Source organism: Lissotriton vulgaris, chromosome 1_1 (assembly GCF_964263255.1).
Source record: "Lissotriton vulgaris chromosome 1_1, aLisVul1.2, whole genome shotgun sequence".
Lineage (NCBI taxonomy): Eukaryota > Metazoa > Chordata > Amphibia > Caudata > Salamandridae > Lissotriton > Lissotriton vulgaris.
This window is the reverse complement of record NC_141685.1, coordinates 1,182,623,186-1,182,649,086: the sequence shown is the minus strand read 5'-3', so window position 1 is coordinate 1,182,649,086 and position 25,901 is coordinate 1,182,623,186. Positions and strand designations below refer to the sequence as shown.

Sequence of the window (25,901 nt, the reverse complement as noted above, 5' to 3'; positions counted from 1 at the left end):
ACTAAAATTTCCCCAATATAATTTTTTTAAGCTGCTTTTTAAAAAAAATGCGATACCAAAGGGGATGATGGACGGAGCGTTTGAGCAAATCAAACACTCACCCCCAGTCAACTGATCTGGGTTTAATCCATCATCATTCTTTTGCTCACTCAACCACCCCAGTTCAGACATGGCCATATGCAAATCAGTCTGACCCTGTGCCTCATGGGAAAAGTCCAGCCCGAACTGCCAAGCCATGTGTTCACTAGACCGGAAACAAACATCCTGGGACCAGTTTCGGGTTCATAACCCTCATCAGCCAGGCAATCTTGAATCCAGTGGCAAAGTGAGCAAGGGACCCACCTCTGGGTATACCCTGCCAACTTAGGGCGAACAAAGATTTACCAAAGGGGATGATGGACAGAGTGTTTGAGCAAATCAAACGCTAAACCCCAGTCAACTGATCTGGATTTAATCCATCATCATTCTTTAGCTCACTCCAACACCCCAGTTCAGACTTGGCCATATGCAAATCAGTCTGACCCTGTGCCTCATGGGAACAGTCAAGCCCGAACTGCCAAGCCATGTCTTCCCTGACCGGAATCAAGCATCCTGGGACCGGTTTCGGGTTCATAACCTTCATAAGCCAGGCTATCTTGAATCCAGTGGCAAAGTGAGCAAGAGACCCACGTCTGGGCACACCCTGCCAACTTAGGGCGAACAAAGCGATACCAAAGGGGATAATGGACGGAGCGTTTGAGCAAATCAAACACTCACCCCTAGTCAACTGATCTGGGTTTAATCCATCATCATTCTTTTGCTCACTCCACCACCCCAGTTCAGACATGGCCATATGCAAATCATTCTGACCATGTGCCTCATGGGAACAGTCCAGCCCGAATTGCCAAGCCATGTCTTCCCCGGACCCGAAATAAGCATCCTGGAACCAGTTTCGGGTTCATAACCCTCATCAGCCAAGCTACCTTGAATCCAGTGGCAAAATGAGCAAGTGACAACCACTTGACAGCCAATTAGCATTCAGCGCGTGATAGGAAGGGTGTGCTTATGATACACTCACGGTGCGCTCATAGTCCGCGTATCCCCGCGCCCATAGATTTATATATGCTTTTAACTGCAATTTTCTCAGGAACTACTGAACAGATTGACACCATTCAAGCAATAGGCACTAGTCTGAACTGAGGACTACATCTCTGCCAAATTTGGCAGTATTCCTTTCAGCAGTTCGGGCTGTAGCTGTGGCTAAAGGTCCTATGGGAAATTGCAAGGGAAAACAAGTTTTGGGGCTCCCCTTTTTTCTCAGCCCCCGATTCACGAATCACCCCGAAACTTTCAGGGAAGGAGCGGAACGGAGCTGGCCATTAGTTTTGAATCTTTTGCGAAGATTCATCAACCAGTGCCAAAGTTATTCCAAATAGAATGTTGCGGATTTCCTCTGGAAAATAGGTCCTAACTATAACTACCTACTTGCGACCGCCAGTAGGTAATATATATATATTCACTGAAAAAACATAGGTTTTAGGGAAAGTTAGAGTTAGTTGGACATTTCATTTGTGCAAAACCAGAGAAATTCCCCAGTTATAGTTACTCTGCCGCCACTGCCAAGTGTCATTTGTTGCCAGCAAGTAGGGAGTGGGGACACCTGGAAACACTCCAGACATCGCCGCAGGCCGCAGCACCGCCGCAGCCGCGCTGGGACTACACATCCCAGCAGTCCTAGCGGCGCGGCGCAATTGACGCCTCAACATCGCGCCTGGAGGCGCATTTAACAGGAGCAGCCCGCTGAGGAGCGGGGGACTTTCCTTACTCTGCCGCCACTGCCGAGAGTCATTTGATGCCAGCAAGGAAGGAGTGGGGACACCTGGAAACACTCCACAGACATCGCCGCAGCCCGCAGCACCGCCGCGCTGGGACTACACATCCCAGCAGTCCTAGCATTGCGGCGCAACTGATGCCTCTACATCGCGCCAGGAGGCGCATTTAACAGGGGCAGCCCCCCGCGTCGCGGGACGAGAGCGGGACGCCAGGCGAAGCCCAGGCAAAGGGCGGGCCGTCTACGGCCGTCCAGGGCCGGACAAGGCTGGGCTGGGCCAGCTCTCTAAACACTACGCTCCCGGGTAAACCTTTCTTTATTCTGCTTATCCTGCCCTTGATACCTTTTGATACACTCTGTGGCCATGGAGGGTCGGCACTGCCTAACAGCTGCTCCTGCAGGGGGCAGATCTACCGAGACCCTAGATGATTTCTTCACTAGAGCAGCCGGAGTTGTGGGTAGAGAAATTGCTCTGACAGAAAAGCGTCTGTCTATTGAACATTTGAGTGCTAAACGCTCCTCTATAGGTGGTCTGATAAACGCCGTCTCACCAGCCAACATTGCACCTACTGGAAAAACTTGACTTACAATTTGACTACCTCTCTGGGGGCGAAGCTGCACCTCCCCTGAATGTTTCTTCTAGTAGTAATGTTTCGTCAGAGGGGTTCTATCCTATTGAACCAAGGAAAAGCCTTCAGCCACCAGATACGCCATTGGTCTCGGAAAATGTCCCATCATGTTCAAAGCTAAATGGGAAAAGGAAGAGAAGAGGGGGACGACATGTGGGCAGAAAACCAAAGGTTTCAAGAACTTCCAGCTGTCCGAGTATAATTTCTCTAAAGAAACCTAGTAAAACATCTAAAAAATCGAAAAAATCCTCCAAAATCCCCCCTGTCCCTAGTGCCTATACTAAACAGAAGGTAAATATAACTACAGAACCCAAGGAGGAGGAAGAACCAGTGTTATCCTTTCACAACCTGACGCATTTATTGCGTTCGTTTACTCTACCCTTGATTGAGAGGCTTAAAACTATTAATACGCCAGAGACGCTGTGGAACTTTCCTGTCCCTCGGAGTTTGCAATTGACTGCTCGCCGCTCCCGCTGCGCGGGAGCCGCTTCGCCTTTGTGGGTGGTCCCACCAACTATAACCAGCGCGGATCCTGTCTGCTGCCCGTGACAACACCGTGGGTGAAAAACATCGGAGGAGGCTGCAGGGGTAGCGCGGCAGGGACTCACTATCCCAGGAGTCCCTGCGTGACCACCTGACATCTGGTCAGCGCCCCCCTGAGTGCCCCGCCAACCACCGGCAGACCGGTTAAAGGAAGCGGACTCACCCACCCTGTGTGTCCCACTAAACGCCAGAGACGCTGTGGAACTTTCCTGTCCCTCGGAGTTTGCAATTGACTGCTCGCCGCTCCCGCTGCGCGGGAGCCGCTTCGCCTTTGTGGGTGGTCCCACCAACTATAACCAGCGCGGATCCTGTCTGCTGCCCGTGACAACACCGTGGGTGAAAAACATCGGAGGAGGCTGCAGGGGTAGCGCGGCAGGGACTCACTATCCCAGGAGTCCCTGCGTGACCACCTGACATCTGGTCAGCGCCCCCCTGAGTGCCCCGCCCACTACCGCCTCGCCTACATCATCAAGTGAGAGCCCGTCTTGCGGGACGCAAGCGGGACGCCGGGCGAAGCCCGGGCAAAGGGCGGGCCGTCTGGGGCCGTCCGGGGCCAGCAGGGGCCGGGATGGGCCATCCCCCTAACAACTTCGGTAAGCCCTCTGTCTATTGTAAAACGTGTTGCTCATGTCTGCATTTTCCCCAATGGCTACACGCTCAGGCAGATGCTCACGAAAAGGGGGAAACACCACGTTAGGGACTATGGACAACTTCATAACCCGTGCGGTGTCAGTGGTAGAAAAGGAGATTATACTAGCTGAACGCAGACTGTCACTGGAATATCTGGCACACAAACGATCCTCTATGGGGTCCCTTGCACAGGCTAAATCACCCTCAAATAGCCTCATACCAGCTGATTCTAACATTGTCACCATCCCTAGTGATACACAACCATGTGTCGTTGATACACGACGGGCCAGTGATTTTTATGAAATCACATCTGACCAGGCACCCCTACAAAAATCTCCAACGAACGTCCAAACAAAAAACACCATAACCTCAGTACCATTGTCCTTGCCTCTAGTAATGATACATGACGCTCCCTCAGTCCACACCCTCAAATCACCTCCTAAGATGACAGGGCGGGCAGCTGTTAAACGGAAAAGACCGGTCACCCTACGTAAAGCGTATAGATTAAAAACCTTAAAAAGAATACGTAAGAACTTCATGAACGCAGGTGCCCAGAGTAAAACAGTAGCAAATCATCTTATGAACAACGAGAGTGATCACGGAGAACTCATGGAGTGTAATCAATCAACAGTTCCTGTTGACACAGTTGTGACTATCGAATCAGTTAACAATCCCGTAGATACATCGGCACCAGGAAAGTTGATGGAACAAATCCTCTCCCTCATGACATCATTATTGCAGCCAGTAACAGTAAAACTGGAAAGGTTAATGGACCGCTTGGACAAATTCGAACAAACATCTTTGGATAACTTTTTTGCCCTAAAAACGCTGGTAAAACTTCACTCAAAGATTGATCAAGAATCTGTAAGATCGGAAAAAAGTCCAATGTCACCTAGACCAGCTCATCAACCTTGTCCAGCTATGAAAGACAGGGCACTGAACTCAAAAAGGGCAGTGGCCTCGAGCAGGTCAAATACTGCACAGGAAGGACCGAGTACGGAGTCCCGGAAAAACCCAATAACCAGTGATAGACCGAAACTGGCTGATCCACCAAAGCCGGCTCCACGTAAAATAAAACATACATCAAAGACTACCACCCTGGAAACTAAGGCACCCACTAAACCAACAAATGGAATGCAATCTACAGCCACTAGCAACAACACCAATGCCCAAACATCTGACTGTAGCATTGTCCCGCAAATGCCCAAAAGGGTTCACAATGCACACCTTCCACCGGGGTGCCAACCGTATGTGGTAGTTCTCACTGGGGTCCCACCACTGAAACCCAATAAAAGGGAGTCTTACGACGAGCTAAAAAACAAGACCTTATATTGGCTAAAAGAAAATTGACCTCTGCCCTATACAGTAAACTGCCAGGTCATCCACGTCCGAAGAGTCAGTTGGGTGGGAACAAGATTAAAAGACATTGAAGGGGATTGCATCCTGGTGAACTTTAAAGATCCTTCTGTTGCCCAACTTGTTTACAGCCAACAGCCACGAAGTAACAATCGAGGAATTGGGACCTGCGACCTTAGTTATTTCTACCCAATGCAAGGGGAACAAGACAGCAGAGTTCCACTACAACACGGCTTGATGGCCAATAAATATTCCTTTTTCGACCCTCCGACACCACTTGAAAGAATACCACCGTTAATTGCAGGGTCAGATAAGAATTGGTCATGGTGGGGTTACTGACAAACAAATAAAGAGGATGCACCCAAAGGTCTGCTTGCCCACCCATTCTATAAGGATCAGCAGGTGGGGAATGATCACTCCAAGTTACAGCAACCGAGGAAAACATTCAGAAGTACCTTAATCCTCCAACATGGGTCAGCCGTAATCGCTGAAGGTAGCACTGGGGCCCATGGTTCCTCCCCACGTCCCCTGCACAACCAAGTTCATTGGATTCAGGAAGCCGCACTGACAAACCCGGAGGTTCCCAATGAGGGATATCCCTCGGTTACAAGCCACTCACTTGACCAAGAACCAATCAGCCAAGAACCCTGCAAGCCAAAGCGTGACTTAAAGATCTTGTCATGGAACATCGCAGGGTTGTCGAGGAACCTGTGCGACAGAAATTGGAGCTCCTTTATCGAGGAGCATGACATCATACTTTTGTAGGAAACATGGGCCATTAATATCATGCATAGACTTGGTTTCAAAATGTTCTTCAAGGGGGCAACTCCATCACCAAGAGGTAGACCCTCCGGGGGTCTAATAATATGGACAAGTATCTCCCTGGATGTTGTTGTATCATCACTGTATTTTTCTTCCAAAGATTTACTAGGTGTTAAGTTAACCACGAGAAATGTGTGAGATGTTCATATGATAAATGTCTATAATAGGCCCTCCCCACAAAACAAGGCATCAATGGTTATTGAACAACTCAGTTCTTACTTAGTTAACATAGAGCCGGATTCTAAAATATATATAGGTGGGGACTTCAACTGCCAGTTCGAACCCATAGTGGGGCTCGAAAAATTACTGGAAAATGAAGATAGAGCGCTTGACATCCCCCCCTTAGATAATGTAAAGCATGTAAAATGTTCAGTGGCTGCTATGCAAATTTACGAACTGACTGTATCGCATGGACTGCGGGCATGTAATGGTCGATTAGACCCAGATAAACCGGCCAATTTTACCTTCAGTAAAGGTTTGTCTAAATCCCTGATTGATTTCATGTTAATTTCAACAAACCTCTGGTACCTACTGTTGGCCTTTAAGGTCGTGAACAGACCCGAGAGTGACCACTTTCCTCTACAGTTAGGATTATTATCTGACCCTTTTTTGACGCAAGATTGCGGGACGGAAAGTGAGAGCGGGGTAGCTGAGGTTGTTATTTCAAACAACAGGAAGGCAATTAAATGGCCCCACATCCTATCAAAAGAAGAGACACTCATGGGAATTTACAACACCTTCTCAGATATCGTCCCCCAATATGCAAACATAAGGCTGGGATCCCACAAGGTTTTGGAAATGCATTATCACCTAGTGGAATCTCTAACTCCCCTCCTGAGCAAATGTTGTACAACTAAAAAAGTCAATGTAAACAGGCATCTGGAGCTAGAAACGCCTTGGTACAACAAACAGTGCAGTCTAGCAAAATCCAACCTAATTACTGCTGTGAAATCTAAAGACCAGTTGAGGGTTAGAGAGTGTAGGAAAGCTTACAAAATCCTTATGCTTAATGCAAAAAGGGAATGGGACGATCGAATCTGGGAAGACCTTTTGAGTGCAGCTAGGAGACATGATCAATGCACTTTCTGGAATTTAATAGCCAAAAACAACAAAAAAGGCTGTTCCAATAGGGATTTCTTCCTGGAAGAAAAGGTTTGGTTTGACCATTTTGTGGGTTTGTATGATCAAGTAGGGTCCCCTGGTGAATATAATGACCCTGGGCTTTCTACCCAGTGCACTAATCCAGTGCAATTTAGTATTAATGAAACTCTCTGTGCTATAAAAGCAGTAAAGGCAGGAAAAGCTCCAGGTCCGGACAAACTACCTGGTGACCTATTCACCCATAACATGGAGGTATGGAGCCCGTATATAAATTATTTGTGCAATTCAATTTTACTGGGTACCCCGATCCCTGAAACGTGGAAAGGGGCAGAAATAATAACTATCTTTAAAAAAGGGGATCGATACAACCCAGGGAACTACAGACCGATTAGTTTAATCGATATTTTACAGAAAATTTTTCTAGACACATTTTAAATCGGCTTTTAATATGGATTGATGACTCTGAAATCCTATCCAATTACCAAGCAGGGTTCAGATCCAAGACTAGCACTGTGGACCAAGTGTACAGATTTATGTGTATATGCTGGAAGTATGTTAATATCAAGAAGAGTAGCATATATGTTGCATTTATGGACCTACGCTCTGCGTTCGATCTTGTTCCCCGCCACTTATTATGGGAGTGTTTAAAGAAGATGGGCGTCCCGGACGATTTGTTGGGTAATCTCATAAAATTGCACACAGACAACTTTGCTAAAGTAAGGTGGGGTAGAAATGGAGAACTCACCCGACCCATCCCAGTGAAAAGAGGTGTGAGACAAGGGTGCGTTCTAGCACCAACCCTCTTTTCATTGTTCGTAAATGATATTCCCTACTACTTAGCTCAATGCAATCATGATTCACCCAAATTGTGCAACGAGGCAGTCACTGCACTATTATTCGCGGATGACACCATCCTTATATCCCAAACTCCGAAAGGCCTGCAAAACTTAATAAATAAATTTAACAGCTATAGTGTAATGAAGGGGTTAGAAATTAATTCATCCAAAACGAAATATATGGCAATTAATCCCTCCAAATCCTTCAAGAAGAACCTGGCCCTAAATAATAACAAACTTGAGTATGTGGACTCATTTGACTATCTGGGCATCAGGCTGGATAGTAGAATGTCTTGGGCCAACCAACTCGACAAAAGCAGGTTAACACTTACACAGAATTCATTGCCCATCTTAAAGATTCATGGTGGGAGCACATCTAAAGCTATTACTCCTGCGATTGACGTGTTCAAAGCAAAAGCCCAATCCGCTGCCTTGTATGGGGCCGAGATTTGGGGGCCTTACTCCAAAAAAACATTTGACGTTGTAGAAAATAAGTTTTTCAGACGCTTACTAAGATTGCCCCTAAGAACACCTTTAGTGTCGGTCTACTTAGATATTGATGTAAAGCGCACCGATTTCTTATGCCAGTTGCGACCATTGCTTTATTGGGTGCGATTATGGTCTACCCCGGAACTAGCTAACTACAGAGCAGGCTTATTGGAAATTAGGGAGTTGGATTCATTCAATACAATTAAGTGGATGAGACATGTATCTTATTGGTTTACAGAAATAGGTCTATCACACTTCTGGGAAACACCAGCTGTATCTATTACTTTGCCTAATAGTTGTAAGACCCAAGTAAAATCTGCCTACTGGAACTATGTGAATAACCATGTATATGAACGTGCCACCGGACAATTAACGTCCACATTTTTGCAATTTAAGGATCATCCCTCATTTGAACCCTTTGTGGACGAAATTGAACCACCCCTGGCTAAATCTGTCTTCCTCAAATTTAGATACGGGGTTTTACAGATCAAATCAAATTCCTGCCGGTGGGGAGGAGTAAGTAAAGACCCTCATTGTACTTCTTGCGACTTAAATCTGAAAGAAGATGAGGCTCATATCCTCTTCTTTTGTCCACTGTATGTTACATCTCGAAAAAAAATGGATCATACCTCTATGTAAAAATATGGGGACACGTTCATTCAAAGAGGCAGAACGCATATTTAGATCCTCGAACAGTAGGCTAATTGTATTTGGTCTGAGTAGGTTTCTCCATGGTGTTTGTATAATTAGAAAGAAGCTTGGATTAGCATTGTAGGATCAATTGATTTTAGCATTGGCTTTTTAATTATTTATAATTATTATTGTATATAACTGTTTTTAAAAAATTGAATTGGTCTAGTATAAACCCTGGTATATATATCCCCCTTAAAACTCACGATTAATGAATATGCCCAGAATTGCATTTCGACCGATCAGCGCTTTTTGAACATTATGAATGTTTGTAAAGTTTTTATTCATTGTAACACATTTTTATTTTAACGATAAGTATGTGTATTATATGTGTGTTGGCTTTATGACAAAAATGTCGAATAAAAGCTTTTACTATTAATAGAAAGATTGATGCCCTCAGTGAACTAGCTAACGATAATACACGCAGACTTGATACACTAACACTACCTCGCCGTGTTTACTTAGTGTTTCTTCTGTGATTCCCTTCGTCCGCTGCTTACCCCTTATTGTTGTGCAGAGCCCCTGCCGGGTTACCCGCCACCTCCCCGCTCCCCGCCGCTGCCCCCCTGCGGCCCGCCCCCTTCCCTCGCTCGCCCTTCCCATTCGCCACCCCGCTCTCGCCTCCCACCTGACCCTCCCTCCCACTGGACCTTATATGGAAGAGTGAACACGTGGTGAGCAGCGACCTCTGTCCCTCCGGGCCGGTCACCCCACGCACCGTGAACACTCCCCGTGAGTTGAGGCCGTTCCTGCCAAGTGCCGCCACTGCTCGCAGCGGTGCTCCCGGCCCTCGTCCGTCGGAACTGCATCTGCCCTGTTTGTAATTTTGCACTCCTGCTAACCTCGCTGCATTTTGCCTCGTGTAATCTTTGCTTTGCTCTCCTCCTGCTCTCCCCTGTTGTTGTGCTGCATTTTTGCCTCCGTGTAATATCCGCTTTGCTCTCTGTGACTCTCTCCTCCTGTTTCCCCCTTGTTGTTGTGCCCAGCCCCTGCCGCGTCATCCCCTGCGTATATTGTACTTCTGCCAACTTTGTTGCATTTTCGCCGTGTTTACTTAGTGTTTCTTCTGTTGTTGTGCTGCATTTTTGCCTCCGTGTAATATCCGCTTTGCTCTCTGTGACTCTTTCATCCTGTTTCCCCCTTATTGTTGTGCCCAGCCCCTACCACGTTACCCTCCACCTCCCCGTCCCCGCCGCTGCCCCCCTGCGGCCCAGCCCCCTTCCCTCGCTCGCCCTTCCCATTCGCCACCCCGCTCCCGCCTCCCAGCTGACCCTCCCTCGCTCCGCCCCCCCACTCTCCACTTATGGCAGAGCGGCAGGCACCAGCCCTCCCGCCGGACCTACAACGCCACCGAACTCTACGCACTCAAAGCCGGTAGAATCCCGGGCTGCTATCGAGCCACCCCGAGACACACCCACGGACCCTTCTGCTGCCACTCCTGCAAGTTCACCTGCATTCGGACCTGCACCACACTAGCACCGACCAAGCTGAACTCCAGCAGCAACCACCTCAAGTGCATCCTGCTCAACACCCGCTCCGTCCACAGACACGCCGTCGAGCTCTGGAACCTGCTCCATACCACAGCCCCAGACGTCGCCTTCCTCACGGAAACCTGGATGAACGCCTCCTCAGCGCCCGACATCGCCATCGCCATCCCGGACGGCTACAAGATTATCCGGAGGGACCGCGTCAACCAGACAGGAGGAGGCATCGCCATCATCCACAGGAACTCCATCCGCATCACGACCAACACCGACGACACCCTCGCACCCGTCGAACCCCTGCACTTCCAGATCCACATCAACCCCAAGACCACCCTCAGAGGCACCCTCATCTACAGACCCCCGGGACCACGCACACAGTTCAGCGAAGACATCGCCGATTTCATCAGCCCGCACGACCTCCCCTCCGCTGACTACATCCTCCTCGGGGACCTCAACTTCCACCTGGAGAACAACAACGACAGCAACACCACCACCCTGCTAGACAACCTCACCAACCTCGGTCTCAAGCAACTGGTGACCACCCCCACCCACTACGCCGGACACACACTCAACCCCGTCTTCTCATCCAGCAAGGACATCGCCTTCAGCCACGCCACCGGACTCCACTGGACGGACCACAGCTGCGTCCACTTCAGCTTCAGAAGGACCACGATCCACCACCACCAGCAACAGGTTGCACTTAGAAGCTGGAACAAGATCACAGGCGACCAGCTCGCGACTTCCCGCAGCACGAACCCTCCCACCAGCACAACGACCCCAGGCAGCCACCAACCTCGCGAAGTGGATCAGCAACTGCGCAGACGACCTCGCCCCTCTGAAGACCCCGCCTAGCAGACCCGGCAGCAAAAAAGCCCCATAGTTCACCGAAGACCTCAAGAGCTCCAAGAAGAACTGCCGAGCCCTCGAGAAAGCCTGGCGCGGAGACCCAACACCGAACAACATGACTGCCCTCAAGCTCGCCACCCGAAAACACCACCAACTGATCCAAGCCACCAAGAAAACTGCATTCAAGGAACGACTGGACAACAACGCCCACAACAGCAAGGAACTCTTCAACATAGTTAAAGAGCTCTCCAACCCCAACGCCGGAAACAACGACATCACCCCTTCGCAAGACCTCTGCAACTCCCTCGCCTCCTACTTCCACAACAAGATCGCGGACATACACAACAGGTTCAGCTCTCAACCACGCACGCCACGACTGAACCACCGCCCCCCACCACCACCCTCCGCGCCTGGACCCGGATCAGCACCGAAGACACCATCCGCACGATGAACTCCATTCACTCTGGATCTCCGACCGACCCATCCCCGCACCACGTCTTCAACAAGGCCGACGCGGTCATCGCACCCCACCTGCGGGACATCATCAACACCACCTTCGACACCGCTACCTTCCCGGAGAGCTGGAAGCACGCCGAACTCAGCGCCCTACTAAAGAAGCCATCAGCCGACCCCACCGACCTCAAGAGCTACCGCCCCATCTCGCTGCTCCCGTTTCTTGCAAAAGTCATCGAGAAGACCGTCAACAAGCAGCTGGCCGCCTTCCTCGAGACGAACGGATCCCTTGACCTCTCGCAGTCTGGCTTCCGGGCCAACCACAGCACCGAGACCGCCCTGATCGCAGCTACCGATGACATCTGAGCCCTGCTCGACAACGGAGAAACAGCGGCCTTCATCCTTCTAGACCTCTCCGCGGCCTTCGACACTGTTTGCCACCGTACCCTAGTGCAGCGCCTCAGCAACGTCGGAATCCAGGAGAAGGCACTGGAATGGATCATCTCGTTCCTCGCCGGAAGGACACAGAGAGTCCGCCTCCCCCCGTTCAGATCAGAAGCCACCAAAGTCATCTGCGGCGTTCCTCAAGGCTCCTCGCTCAACCCAACCCTCTTCAACGTCTACATGAGCCCCCTCACAGCCATCGCACGTCAACACAACCTCAACATCATCTCCTACGCCGACGACACCCAGCTGATCCTCTCCCTCACCAACGACCCCGCCACCGCCAGAGCCAACCTACACGAAGCGATGACAGACGTAGCCAAATGGATGACGAACAGCCGCCTGAAACTGAACTCGGACAAGACAGAAGTCCTCATCCTGGGTACTTCACCCTCCGCCTGGGACGACTCCTGGTGACCCCCTGCCCTGGGCAGCGCACCCAAACCAACAGACCACGCACGCAACCTGGGCTTCATCCTGGACTCCTCCCTCTCCATGACCAGACAAGTCAACGCCGTCTCCTCGTCATGCTTCAACATCCTGCGCATGCTACGTAAGATCTTCCGGTGGATCCCCACCGAGACCAGGAAGACGGTCACTCAGGTCCTCGTCACCAGCTGTCTGGACTACGGCAACTCCCTCTACGCCGGAACCACCGCCAAACTCCAGAAGAGACTCCAGCGAATCCAGAACGCCTCAGCACGACTCATCCTGGACATCCCCCGTCGCAGCCACATCTCTGGACACCTGAGAGATCTGCACTGGCTCCCGGTCAACAAGAGAATCACCTTCCGTCTCCTCACCCACGCACACAAGGCCCTACACAACCAAGGCCCAGGATACCTCAACAGCCGCCTCGTCTTCTACGCTCCCACACGCCAACTTGATCGACCAGCCACGCCCTCGCCACCGTCCCCCGGATCCGAAGAGCCACCACAGGAGGAAGGTCCTTCTCCTACCTGGCCGCCAAGAATTGGAACTCCCTCCCGACCCACCTCCGCCTGACCCAGGACAACTTCGCCTTCAGGAAGCAGCTCAAGACCTGGCTGTTCGAGCAGTAGCGGACCCCCCCTCCCCTAGCACCTTGAGACCCTCCGGGTGAGTAGTGCGCTATATAAATGCTGTGATTGATTGATTGATTGAACTCTGTTCCTGATAAGGGGAATACGCCTAGTACTAACTTAGACCCTAAAGTATCTTCACTAATCTCCATAAATAAGACACACACAGGCCGCAAAAGAAACACTGCCCAAAGTCTGCCCCCACCAGTAAGTAAACCTCAAGAACATAACCCACTTACCACACAATCATCAGATACAGGCAAGAATAAGGATAGGGGGAAGGAAACAACCGAACTAAAATTTAAGAGCCACGGCGTCCTTACCAGTAATTAATCTTCCGCCAGAATCAGCACCCCTGGTTCTGGTGCTAGTGAATGTCCCTGCTTTGAATGAGGGCACGAGGGAGAACTTTGACCAACTAAAAAACAAGGCAGTTCACTGGATCACTTACAACACATCAGAGGGAAATAATATCTGGCAGGACATAATTATGGTCCGTAGAGTTTCTTGGATAGGGAGAACGAAAAAGAACAAAGCAGGGGACTGTATTGTACTGAATTTTAAAAGACCTGACCCTGTCAGACGTATACTGAGTGAGGTGCTGTTTAACGCTAAGCCACAAAGGAGGGCTATTGAGATTTGCCCACTAGAATATTTCTATAGGGAGCTGAACAGATCCAATCCTAGTAGAGGAAACGATCAGAGTTATAACAGGTACGCGCAAAAACCAACTAGACAGGGATGGGAATATCCTAAATTCTATTCACACCAACGATGGGATTACACATCCCAGCAGTCCTAGCGGCGCGGCACAACTGACGCCTCTACATCGCGCCAGGAGGCGCATTTAACAGGGGCAACCCCCCAGCTTTGAAGGGGTAAATCGCTACTCGGCTTTGAGGGGACTAGAGGGAGTCGACTGACGACGAACCATTGAAGACAGGGAGGTTTCAAGAACGGGTTTAGAAACAGTGGTAGTACGAGATGAGGTACAGAGTGAGTGTGGACCATATAAGAAAAAACCCATGATGGAGCATTTGGAGGCCCCTCTTCTGATAAGGACAGAACATCTAGTGGCAAATAGTGAGGTCGTCTGCACATCAGAAAATCAGTTTAAAGACCTACTGGAAGCATCCCCTCAGAAAGGAACTAGGGTTGCCTTCTGGAACATTGCAGGACTCCACTCAAAGATAAACAATCCTAACTGGTCGGACTTTATTAAGGACATAGACATTCTCTGCCTCCAAGAGACCTGATCGCGAAGCAATTCACATCAACGGCTTTAAAACATTCTATGTACCAGCAAGCCCTTCTAGATACGGGAGGTGTAAAGGTGGATTGACTGTCTATGTTTCAAACCTGTTAAAGGTATCCTCTTTGAAATCAGTGGGCTCATCTAGTGAGTTTCAAATTGTTGCAATACAGGTGACCGATAAGGTAGAGGTAATAATCACCAACATGTACAATAATATTATAAAAAGGGCTGGTAAATAACATGATAAACACCCTTAACAAGGAAATCAGAATGTTGATGGACAATACAGCTAGGGACTCTATCTTGATATGGGGAGGTGATTTTAACCACCATCTTTGCAAGCAGTATCAAAGTGGTTGTGGGGACCATGAAATGTATAAGTCGGATAACCAACCCCATTTTGAGCACAATAATGGGGGAGACGCCTTTAATGACATGATGGCATCATATGATTTGGGTTTTGTCAATTTGCTATGTAGCCCCCCGGTAGAATTTAGCCCCACATATGTGGGAAGAGGGCACAGCACACTGATAGATTTTGCAACTATTACCAATTCCCACTCTAATTGTCTAACCTACTTCTATACATTCACTATAGGCCTGAGCGATCATCTTCCTCTTTGCTTTGGATTACAGCTTTCTGTAAACAAAGATTGTTCCATGATTGAAAGATTGGCCTGGAAAAATAATTGTGTTTTAAATAGACAGAACGGGTATGCCCTTAGGTGGTCATCGACTAACCCAGAGGTAACAAATAGTAAAATTATTAAACAAGCACTTGTACCCATCACTAGATGTCTTCAGGATGAGGTTTTACACACAGAGGTTTTGGATTGTTTTTCTGATATTACCAGAATTATTAAAATGAACCTTACACGCCCAGCGGGAAACAGGAAACCGGCTAAAAATGGGTGGTTTGACTCAACATGCACGAAAACTCATGTTCAACTTAAGAGTGCATTGAGTAAAAACCCAAGAAAACAGGCAGAAATAATCCAGTGTAGGCGCGATTATAATCTGGCAAGAAAAGCCCGGAAACGTAATATAAAGAACGAAGCGTGGGTAAATCTACATGAGGCTTCTTTGAAAAGGGATAGTTGTGCCTTTTGGGCGGCAGTGAAGGCCCCGTTTTTTAACCAAGGAGAAAATGCAAGATTGGAAGTGGCAATAGCAGAAGATTCCTGGATAGAGTTTTTTGTAGAGGTTTATAATCCGGGCGGAGTGCATAAACTGGCTGTTATTGGGGAAAAATCAATAGGGCTTGGTAAGGTCGGTTTTGTACCAATTGACCTACAGGTATCCGTAACTAAAATCCAAGTTGCCATTGCTCAGAGTAGGGGAAATAAAGCACTGGGGTGCTGATGGTATCCCCATTGACCAATTTAAACATCAGCCCGAGTTATGGTCCCCGTTACTTAATCGAGACCTTGATGCTAGCTGTGAATTGGGTTTTATTGAAACCTGGGCGGAATCTATAATCATTCCTATATTCAAAAAAGGTGACCGGGAAAATCCCGCCTGCTATCGCCCAATATCCCTCCTGGACTCTTTTATGAAAGTTACCGGGAGGGTAGTTTTAAATCGTTTACAACAATGGGCGGAAGACGAAAAAATCTTATACCCTGTCCAATATGGGTTTAGGGAGGGTCGTGGTACCTTAGAACAGGTTTTAAATTTCACTATGCTTCTAGGAAAATATACCCAAGCTAAGGAGGGCAAGCTCTACGCCGTGTTTGTCGACTTAAGCGCAGTGTTCGATTGTGTCATACATGACCGCCTATGGGAGATCCTGAGGGATTTGAAGGTGGAAGAAATGATAATTTCCTTTTTAAGACAACTCTATGCCGGAGCCAGGGCTAAAGTGAGGTTCGGCACAAAAGGAGAATGTACCAAGCCTTTCCTTGTAAAGAGGGGAGTGAGGCAAGGGTGCATACTCGCCCCATTTCTTTTTAACCTGTACACCAATGACTTAGAAAAGGAATTAGTGGCTAAAGTACGCGACTCTCCCCAGGCTAACCACCAACAACTTGCGTCCCTCCTATATGCGGACAACGCCGTGATAATGTCTCGGACCCAAGTAGGATTACAAGTGGCCTTGGACACTTACCTAAATTTTATGAATAGTAGGGGCCTAAAACTTAATGTGTCAAAAACATTTGTAATGACGTGTGGTAGATCTGGGAATAAAGTTTGTCGTTTGTTTGCCGGGAAGGAAAAAATAGCAACCACTAAATCCTTTTCTTACCTGGGCATCGTACTTGAAGAAACTGGGTCCTTGGGGTTAGCCAGCAGAAATAGGACCCTGATGTTTAAGAGAGCTACAGCGGCACTTATGTCATTCTCGAAAAAGATGGGAAAGAGACCTCCAGAAATTTGCTTAAAATCTACCAGGCCAAGTGCATCAGCACAGCAATATATGGAGCAGGTATCTGGGGTATCGAAAAGTGCAGTCAAATACAAAAGGTAGAGAATGCGTTTTTAAGATTCATCCTGGCCAACCCTGCAAGCTCCCCTGTATTCAATTGTCATGCTGAGTTGGGGATTCGATATATCATTGACCTGATTAGTATGCAACCTGTTTTGCTTTGGCACCAAATTTGGACTACCCCCTACCTTTCGCTAAATAGAGATATTATTAAGGACTGTATGAGCTTGAATAAGGCCAGCAAGATACCTTGGCTGATGTACATTCTTAAATTTACCAGGGATCTAGGAAGACCAGAGTTCTACCATCAACCTGATTCATTGCTTAAGATCTCTAGAAAAGCTCTGAAGCAGTTGTGCTGGTATCATGTCGAACCCATGAGACTAGGTGTGCAAATGAATAAAAACCTTGTAATGCAGCACCAACTCACCGTAGTCACATATAGCATTCAGCCCTACTTAATATGGTGCTTGGAGGCATTTGACCGCTATCTGTTGACAAGATTCAGGTTCGATATATTCTTTCGTCTAGTTTAATTCCCTAAAGTAAACGACTGGGGAAGAAATCTGTGCAAATGCCCATGTGACAATGTATCTACCCAATCCACACTACATGCAATATGCTTTTGTAAATTTTATACATTGGAAAGGTCCAGATGGATTAAACCATTCTTAACAAAATATGGTACTTGGAGGCAATGCCGCCCAGCTTTACTATTCCTGTTATCTTTAAATGATGTGACATTTGTAGCCGTTATGCTGGGTTTTTTAAAAAGTATTTTAAAGAAACGGAAAAGCTTAACTCTGTGCTAAAATGTATGCATTTTAAATTATACTGTTATTGTAATGAATTTGTTGCTTTTATGATTTTATGTATTTTAAAGTCGAATAAAGCTTTTTCAATTTCAATAGTTAGTTCAGCTAACTATAACTCACGCCCCCGCAATGCACTGCTGATGACGTCATATATTACATCACTCATGAAATGTGCAGTGACATGGGCAGTGACATCACTGATGACATCACTTATGACATCTCAAAAGACATCACTGATGACATCATCCAGTGACTGTGAGTTTCTGTAAAGTTTAAATATGTTTAATATATATATATATATATATATATATATATATATATATATATATATATATATATATATATATGGAAAGGATTATTAAAGAATGAGTGGGTGTATAAGTGTCTGAATGGATGATTTAGTAGGTGCGTGACAGACTCTATAAGTGAGTGATTAAACATATCTTACTGAATGCATGGGTTAGTAACTAACCTGTGTGAATGTCTGTATCCATCTGTTGGTGTGTAAGCAGCTGCATGGGTTTGCAAATAGCTACATGAGTGTCTATATGGGTTATTGATTGGCTGTCTGAGTATCTGTATGGGTGCCTGAGTGTTTGTGTGAGTGGGGTGTGTGTGACTGTGTATAGATGTGTGAGTGGGTGATTCACTGGGTGCATGGTTTCACAAGTGCATCGGTGATGGACTGTATGAGTAGATGAGTGTGTGTATGGTTGTTTAAGTGAGTGAATGTATATCTCAGTTGTACATGTGTGAGTAACTACATATGTGAAAGGCAGTATATATGTGTGTTGGAGTATATAAATGGCTATAAGTGAGAGTGTGCGATGTGAGAGTGGCTGTATAGATGAGTGTGTGCTTGTATCAGTTATTGTAGAAGAGCATAAGAATGTGCTAGTATTTGTATGAGTAATTGAGCTGGTGGCTGTATAACTGTATAGGTGAGTAAATGGCAGTGTGATTAATTATTTGCATGACTGACAAGGGGTGTGAGAACCTCTATGGATGAGTAGCGGTGTGCGAGTGTCTATATAGGTGTATGAGTGCATTTGATAGTCCTGTACTGAGTGACCATAAGTATGAGTGACTGCGAGTGAGTGGATGTGTGGGTAAACCCAAGAATCAGTGAGTGTGTATGTAGTTATAGGTGTTGGAGTGTCTATGGTTTTGAGACTGGCAGTCTGTAATTTAGAGTGGGTGTATCAAAGGTTATATTAGGGTGTAAGAAGATGCACCAAATTATCACATGGATGATGTCATCAGTGATATTATCCGTGATGTCACTGACCATGCCCTGAGTGATGTAATATGTGACATCATCAGCAGTGCATTGCGAGGGCGCGAGTTATAGTTACCTGAACTAACTATAACGGAGGAATTTCTCTGGTTTTGTACGAGAGAAATGTCCAACTATCTATAACTATCCCTAAATCCTATGGTTTTTTCAGTGAATTCCTAAGGTTTTTTAAATGCTAATTTTTAACTATAACGTGTCTGAAACCTATGGTTTTTTCAGTGAATTTCAACGTTTTTTTAAATGCTAATTTCTAACTATAACGTGCCTGTAACCTATGTTTTTTTAAGTGAATTTCAAAGGTTTTTGAAATGCTAATTTCTAACTATAACGTGCCTGAAACCTATGGTTTAAGTGAATTTCAAAGGTTTTTTAAATGCTAGTTTCTAACTATGCCTACTGAGGTAGGACATGTGAAGAAAGAAGAAAAAACGCACAGAAAAAAGCAAAAGAAATGCAGAAAGAAGAAACAGAAGTCCACAAAGACGAAGAAAACTGCAGGAAGAAGCAAGACATGTGCAGAAAGAACCAACAGAGGAGCAGAAAGAGGCCTTATTGCAAAATCATCCTGTGCCCAGAACTTTTTCATACGGGTACTGGTGCTAACTGACTCTGAATAACCAGGCCTAGAGCCAGTGCTATGGTAAAAGACACTTAGAATACATTGAAAATACCTACATACACTAGGGAACACAATGCGTTGGGGTACCCCTGTGATTAGCATGACCTCCTCTGTAGGAAAGTAGTACATAATAGGGTAGGGGATTAAAACTACTTCTAAGTCAGAGGTGCAGAAATATACTACTTTAACTAGTAGTCGCGTTTGCAGAGTGGTGGAGAAAGGGTGCTCGGCATCCAACCAACGCTCAGGAATTCCAATGCGTAGGACTTAAAGGAGGTACCAGGAGGGATTCTTGGCCCCCAAATTCCCTCAGGACTAAATTGAACTTCATCCCCCATACTGTAGTCTGCCACGAGGCATGTTTGCAGAGTGGTAGAGAAAGGGGGTCATGGCCTCCGAAGACGTCTTAGCAATCCCACTGTGTGGGACTTACTGGAGGTAACAAGAGGGGTAGTTGGCCCCCAAGGACATCTTTGGGGGCCAACTTCCCAAACTAATACCTGCAGTCAGTCCCACACAGCAGCACTGGTAAGTACTCGTACCAGGCCACGCCCATTTTGCCCACCACTCTACAACACGCTCCCTGGCCCGCTCTTGGGTGGGTATTGAAGTCTAGCCCACTTTTTACCTCCAGTAAGCCCCACACAGTGGGATTGGTGGAAGGTAGACAAAGGCCATGCCCCATTTCTCCACCACTCTGCAAACGTGCCCCCTGGCGTGTTGTAAGTTGGAGAATTAAGTCCCCTTGAATCCTGAGGGTCCCGATGGTCCAACTAGCCCAACAGGTACCTCAGGTAAGCGCCACATAGCTGCGTTGAAGAGAGGTGTGGCCCCCTTTACTATTTTATGGGCCGTGGGGACGCTATCCCCCAGGGCCTGACCCATATTTTTAAGATAATGGAAGGGGGCAGCATGGCCCCCCTCACAAGGCCATATTTGGCCCCAGGGACCCCATGCCCAGGGGCACGGACAGTGTTCTTTTTCTTCTTTATAAAATTGGAGGGGGGTAGCGTGGCCCTCTCCTCAGGCCATTTATGTCCCCGGGTACCCCATCCCCCGGGGCCAGACTTTTTTTGGGGAGGGGGAAGGGCCGCACAGCCCCCCTCCCGGGCCACTTCTAGCCCCGAGGACCCCATCCCCCAGGGCTGGCCATCTCCATTGGGGACCGTGGGGAGAGCCCCAATGGTCCCGCCAGATCCCCGCGTCCTGCGGGAGCCGGCATTGCTTTTCCATAAGGGGAGCTGCTAACATGCAGCTCCCCTTATGGAAAAGCAATTCTGCTTTGCTTCATTGAAGCGAGAGCAGGTTTCCCTGCTCTTGCTTCAATGAAGCAAAGCAGAGTTTGCAATGACAGGGCGGGAGCCATGCGGCTCCCACCCTGTCATTGAGAGTGGGCACCCCGGGACACTGCAGGAGCCGGCCCTGTGGGGTGGCGTCCCCCGGGCCATCAAAAGCTCCAGGAGGGGGTCCATGCGGCCCCCCTCCCAACATGTGCATAGCCCCAAGGAATTGGCGGTCCTCGGGGCATGTCGGGGGGCTCGAGTCCCCCCACACAGGTTATTTGTTTTTTTTTAATCAAGCCCCGGGGGTGGCGGTCTCCGGGGGGGCTATGTGCCCCCGCAAATGTTTAAAAAAGCCTAGGGGGTTGCGGTCCCCAGGGCTTGGATGGCCTTGGAGGCCCCCCAAACATTACAAATAACAAGCCTAGGGGGTGGCAGTCCCCGGGGCTGCAGGGGGGCGGTGAGCCCCCTGCGAATATTTAATGAAAGACCTGGGGCTGTGGGGGCCTCCCTGGGACCCCGCAATTTCAATGTTGCATGTCCCCGGGAGTGGCCCACCCAGGGGCGAAATAATTTTTAAAAAAATTAAATGTCTGCCGAAATTCGTGTTGGGTGCGCGAATCTCGCTGATTAAAAAAAAATGCCTTTTTTGGCCCTGGGGGTCCTTAAAGGGACCCCCTGAGCAGGTCTAGGGGGTCAGGATGTTTCTAACTGCCACTTTTTGTTGTTTTATGCCTTTGTTTTTTCTTGTACCTCAGTTACCGAGGCACAAGATGGCTGCCAACACTTCCTGGTTTGGAGTGTGGATAGCCAATTAGCATAAAGCTTGTGGTCGGAAAGGTGCGCGGATCCTCCTTGCCTCTATATATTGAAACTTTTATTTTTTTATTTTCTCAGCAACTACTGAACGGATTTACACCATTTAAGAAAAAGAGTTCTTTCTGAAACAAGAGCTACCTTTTTGCCAAATTTGGTGTAATTCCGTTTAGCAGTTCGGGTTGTAGCCGTGTCTAAAGTTTCCTATACAGAAAAAAAGGTAAGGAGGCCCCCTTTCTAGGTTTGTCTGGGACCAGGAGAAATAAGAAGAAAAACAGAGAATGTCCCACAGTGCAAGCAATGAGCTATCCTATGTGGTCAGCCTCACAATACTTCTAAGGAAAAAGTATCATGAATTTTAGGCATATCACTAATATCATTATGCTAGTTACGGGAGAGGTAAGTAATAATGATATTACTAAAGGACAAGAATTTATGCAAGGCCAACACAATTTTTACAATGCAACAAAAAGGCTGTTATCAAGAGTTTGGTTAAAAAAGCATATATATAATTTTATTTCATACAGCTGTGTAGACAGTTTGGTATTTTTAATATATTAAAAACATAAATGAATACAAATCACAATAATTGACAATCAATACAGAATTTATGAAATATGTAAAACAAGAATCAAGGAAACAAATGTCGACGCGGCGTTTCGGCTTCTTTCAAATACAAACACCTTCTTCAGGACAGATTCTCGAACATAAAACCAAATTTTCTTAGATTCAGTTATATACTGGAGTTAATACTGCCTCCGGATCCCTTTGTAGATATATGGATCTGCAGGCGTTTAACAGATGCTGCATTGTATCGGACATGTGCTAATGGATACAAACTGTAGTGCTGTGATCCTACTGTGAAGCAGAGGTAATTTCCTGAGCAGTGAGGCTCAGCAATTTGACATAGGCACTCAGGAGATGCAGGGATACCGTCCCATCTTGGGCATTTAAGGCTCAGAGACCAAGATTCAGGGTCAGCATTTTGAATTTCTCCTGATGAGCAAAGGGATTCGGAAGATTCTGGTCCAGATTGGGCCTGGGACTCCCATCCTTCTTGAGGACCAGGAAATAAGAGGAGTTGAACCGTATCACCTACAGGGGACCACTTCTATGGCAGCCTATAGCAACAGGCGAGAACTTCCAACTCCAGAATCGAGGCATGGGCCAGGCTGCACTTTCTGTATAGCAGATAGGAAATGGCAGGCATACCATCTGGTGTACACAGCTATCCGTTGTGATGGACTCCCATCTGGCCAGCAAAGGAAAGACTTGCGCCCAGACCAGAAGTTGAGGGTAGAGGGAGGGCAAATTAGTGCAATTTTAAAGTAGCAGATCCAGTGATAAAATGGACTGGGAAAGGAGCACGAGATGTGTTTGCTTATATTCACCTAGAGCACACAAATGAGAGAAATATTATTGAAGGGTCCAAACCGCCGGTGACGGTAAATACTGCTGCAGAGGTTGGCCCCTGGAGAAGGCCCTCTTCTTACAATAGGGCTTGAACTTCTAAAAATTCGGACATGACACTTTACCTAATCTGCTGCAGAAGCATTGTTTACACTTTGAGGAATGCAGTACACACTTAACAGGTGATGCAAATATAGGCCTAAGAAGTCACTTCCCAGACAGAGCCATAACTGGAGTCGCGTGGTACTACCAGGCAGGCACCTGGGAGCTATTTCTTTAAGAGTATCCATCTGAATGCCCTTTCATATAATAAGGACTACAAAAGCCTCCTAAATAAACAAAATGAAATAGCTGCAATTGTATACAAATATTTAGCTCGTTAGGAGGCAGACGTGAAGGAGGGACGCAGAAACTACATGTAGATTTTTGTATCACACAACAAAATGTAAATGAGCTGTAAAAATATTTCATAATATACCAACAGTTAAGCACATTATTGGTAATTCTTAACTTTGATGGAAACAAATTTTAACAAGATCAAAACATCAATAAACTTAGTGATGCACAAATTAAATATTCGCTAAACCTAATTTCCCTACATTGTTTGTGGTCTGTATAGTTTTAACAATAAAACTGCATGTCTGTGCAAATTCAGTGGCCATTTCAATGGAAACTGTGCAGTCTGTAAATTACAGCGCACTACCACACCATGCATTAGTAAATGCACTACCAGCTACATGCTACAACCTTACCACTTTCCAGCTGCATAGGTTTTCAATACTTGTTGTTTTGTTACTTTTGCACAATTGCTATGACGTCAGTGAATCAACACTAATGGCAACATCCGCCCTGTAGGAAGGTGGCTACCTGACTATGGTTACCCCAGATTTTTTGCCCTGTCTTTTGCTGGTTTTCGACTTAGTTGGCCTGGTTCCCTGCTAATCAGGGCCCCAGGCAATCTGCTCTCTCTGTAAAATGGATTCCATGTACCCTAGGTGCATAACTAGATTGGCTTGGGTCACCTTATCAGCCCCTGTACAGAGCACTATAGGCGCCCAGGGCATAGGTGCATCCAAGGCCTACCAGGGGCTGCAGCATATCTTTTGCCACCCCTGGCTGGCTATCTAAAATTGACACAACTGGCTGATCACTCAGCTGGGGCAAGGTGGTGTAATCACCCCTTGCTTAGATATAGTAGGCCTATATCTAAACCTATCTGGACACATATAAACCTATAAGTCACTCCTATGGCAGGCCTTAACAATCCTGGAGGCAGAGTGCTTGGTTTTATGTGAGATGGTGCTCTAACACGAGCTGAGCCTGTCTGCAGCTGTCGGGACCAATTCCCTAAACTGTTCCGGGATAATGCCAAACCATATACTATTAAGTGCATTATAATCCTTGCGGTTATATGTTAACTTTGGTTTGGCTTTATCAAAACATGTCATGTAAGGTATCATACGATTTGGAATACTATCCCCTCGACAGTCCCGTCGACGGGCATATCATTCCACCCCTCTAGAGGGAGATGACATGCTACTTTGCTAAAACGCGGTTGATTTTAAAAGGAGCCTCAGATCCACAAAATGGATGCTTCTGCCACAGACAAGAGTCTGACCTCCTGCAGCTGACCGAAACTCAGCCAAGGAAGCCTGGACAAAGGGTTTCCTGTCACAGGGAGGTGTCACACCACCCCAGACAGGAGATAGTGGATTGTAGCAGGGAGGTTTGAAAGAAACCAGACACTGCCTGGGGAGCACAAGGCTTCCCCTTGCATAATCCGGTCAAACCGGTTCTGGGGCATCCCAGCCCCAGTCCCAGCGCGACCTGGACAAAGGGAAAGGGGTGTAACCACCCCCTTCCTGGGTCCCACCCATAGGAGGGGACCTAGCAGGTAATCCAGCCCCCTAGATTGGTATAAGAATGGGAGCAGAGCCAACGCACTCAGATTATCCTGATGAAACACAAGAAACGAAACTCTGGACCCTTCGACATCCTACTCGACGTAGAAGACTGAAGAATTTCCCTTGTGGTCAAGGAGTGACCACCCTGTGCAAACAGGCACCATCCAGCACCTCGACGTTTGCTTTGTTGCAGTTCCCGCCGGAACTCGAGCGACAGAGTCCGACAAGACCAAGTGAGCCCGCCTTCTAACAGCCCGATCCACAGTCCCTGCAGAGCTGGGACCAGCGGAGGCGACCGGAAGCGTGGGGCCTGCCATCTTGAAAAGACCACGAGCCGCTGACCGTGCAGCCCACGAGTGGCCCTCGAAGCTGTACATCGGGGTTTGAGAAGCCCCAGCCCTGAGCCACTTTTGCACCGAAGTTCACCCCTCTACACTCACCGAGTGCTGCGTGGGGCCCTTCTGCTTCTTTTGGCTCAACGCGTTGGCCCGGTCACTTGCCCGCTGGCTTGTGGCCCCTGTGCCGACGAACTACGAAATCTAACTTGTGATTCTGGTTGCTCCAGACTTGCACCCGCTCCTCTGAAAAGGAGCACCCGCTCTGACCCTCCTGCCCCGAGTGAGAAGCAATCTTCCAGTCCTGCGTGGATTGCTCTTGCCAAGTGTTGTTTGCTTCAATCCTGAAGCCGACAGAGCCAATGGCGAGAGCCTTCGTGGGACAGCTCGTGACCCGCTCCTGGACGTCGCAGATGCCCTAGAGCCCACGTGGCAGCGGAGAGAAGCTCTTCGACAACCACCTGATTGCGTCCGACATTGCCTGGTTCCGTCCTGGTTCCACCCTGGTCACTGCTGAGTGACCCAGACTCTGTCCCCTCTGCTTTCAGGTA

At 47.6% G+C, this 25,901-nt stretch overlaps 1 protein-coding gene across 2 annotated transcripts in view; it reads right to left on the bottom strand.

Moving 5' to 3' along the window:
- The window catches only part of ATF6 (activating transcription factor 6), a 1,839,477-nt gene that overhangs the window by 227,218 nt on the left and 1,586,358 nt on the right, over positions 1-25,901 (bottom strand). The gene's annotated exons all lie outside the window — the stretch shown is intronic.